The sequence below is a fragment of the Pyxicephalus adspersus genome, chromosome 2, assembly GCF_032062135.1.
Source record: "Pyxicephalus adspersus chromosome 2, UCB_Pads_2.0, whole genome shotgun sequence".
Lineage (NCBI taxonomy): Eukaryota > Metazoa > Chordata > Amphibia > Anura > Pyxicephalidae > Pyxicephalus > Pyxicephalus adspersus.
In genome coordinates, this window is record NC_092859.1 from 54,208,271 (window position 1) to 54,210,796 (window position 2,526).

Genomic DNA, 2,526 nt, shown 5'->3' on the forward strand with positions numbered 1-2,526 from the left:
TTTGGTTGATGATGTGTTTCTTATTTTTTACATACTGCTCAATAACTTTTAAGTGTAATCTTCCTTTTTCCTTATATATCTGTACTTTTATGAAGTATGTTTACACTAAACTGACAAATCCACTATTTGGAGCCTCTGGGGGAAAAAAATGAAATTCACAAAGGAAGGGATAGTAACAAGGAAAACTTGGAGACTATATTTTGATAAATCGGGTATATTCCTGTACACCTATCTGAATGGTAAGGAAAACACAGATACAAGAATAAATAGCCTCCAATCCCAGTATTTTGCTATCCTTGTCTGGTAAAGGCACTGATTTTACAAGGTAGTCTTTCTATCCTCAACGGGGTGGGACTTGAAAGGAATGGAGCAGCAGCCGGAGCCAGTCATTTGACAGGTTTCCAGAATATTTAGGATTCCTCCATTTCCATCTTCCAGACCTGTGAGAGCTTGGATAGCTATCAAATGACCCTATGTATGTAAAGAATGTACGGTAAATACTTCTAGGAGTGTAATTGTATAATCAATGTAGTGTAATAATGAAGGCTTAGTTCATATAAGTATTAAAAAAAAAAAACTGTGGTATATACCTCTCTTGCACTGACTGGCAACCACTAGGTGCCTAGGAATGGTAACTGGGTAACTGCTAGGTTTTTCAAGTGTTTGTAAGTGGCTGCAAAAGCCTAGATTTCACCACCTGAAAAAAATAGACAAAAAACAACCATTTGTTCCAATCATTGAACTCATAAAAAATAGATTCAGAAAGTTCAGAGTTTTTTTGGCAGCAAAAGCCTAGTTTAATTAAAGCTGATCAAATACTATACAACGTTCCACTGTCACCTTAGGGATAATATACACAGAAATGCTTGTGTTAATTATTCATGAGCAGGAGAAAGGAACTCCTAAAGCATTTTGGCTTTTTCAATAAAAAGATCAGGTTAGTAGGTAAGGGTTTGTGTTCCAATAGCCAAGTGCATTATTATAAACTTACAATGAATTGTGTGTATATTATCACTAAGGTGACAGTGGAACTTTGTATAGTGTTTATTCAACTTTATTAAAAAAGTTTTTTTCTGCCAAAAAACCATGTGGCTGCTACTTCCAGCACATTATTTACCATGTAGCTACTGTAGGGAGACACTGCCAGTGTGAATTCAGTCCAAAAGGTAAATTCTGTAAAAAAAAAAAAAAAAAAAAAAAAGATACAAAATTAGCAAAAGAAACAATGTACATACATCATACTATTTCTTGAGCATAGCTGGCAGGCTGCCTAAACTCACTGACAGCTTTCTGCACATTGTGAGGTAATTTTAGAGATCATCATATATACGATATTAAATATGTATGCAATACTCACCTGCCACATTAAATTGGATACACCATGCTAGAAGCCCTCAGAACCACCAGAATTCTTCTTGGCATAGAATTACTTTAATGTGCTGTAAACATCCTTTCGGGATCTTGGTCGATATCATCACACAGTTGCTGTATTTATCAGCTAAACATCCATGCAAATCTAACATTCCACCACATCTTAAAGATGCTCCTCTTGTGGATTAAGATCTGGTCGTTTTGGAGCCCATTTGAGTGCAGGGAACTCCTTGTCCTGGGCCAATTGTTACTAAGACGTCCATGTGCTATGAAGATATTTTCATGATAAAGCACCAGCCTCAACTGTTGATACAAAGCAAGATGGATCCATTTTTTCATGTTGTTGACACCAAATTCTAAGCAGTAATCTAGAGAAGTCCGTTTGGGCAAAGTTTTTCCAATCTTTTCTTGTCCAACTAGGGGTGAGCCTGTGAATTGTAGCCTCAGGTGTGTTCTCAGATGACAAGATTGGTCCCAGTAAGCTCTAGCCCATCTGTTTCAAGGTTTGACATGTTGGGCATGCAGAGATGCTCATGTGCATATCATGGTTGTAACAAGGGTTTTTTGAGTTACTGTTGCCTGTCAGATTAAACCAGTCTTGCTATTTTCCTCTAACCTCTGGCATCAGCAAGGTGTTTTCCTCAGAGGATATTTTCTTTTTTGGGCCATTCTCTGTAAACCCTGGAAATGGTTGTGTGCGAAAATCCCAAAAGATTAGCAGTTTCTGTAATACTTCACAACCCTACGTGGCATCAACAACCATGCCACATTTGAAGTCTCTTACATCATTTTTGTTCCCCAATATGCTGCTTAGTTTCATCAACAGGTCATCTTGACAATATCTACACACCTAAATGCAAAACGTTGCTGCCATGTAAATGGTGAATTAAAAAGTTACCTTTGCTAACAGTTGAACAGGTGTACACAGTAAGTGTATATGCTGGTGTGGAACTGTTAATATTAAGTTCTGATTAAAGCAGTTCCCACAAAACTTTTGAAGTGGATCAATTCATAAAATGTGTTGTGAGGCAAAAAACATTCTGTCAAGCTTAGATATGGGGAATATAGAAAAATAATATGAATGTGTACTGAATCGATTAAATGAAGTTCCATACATAATTTTATTAGTGCAAGATGTTGCTATACAAAAGTTTC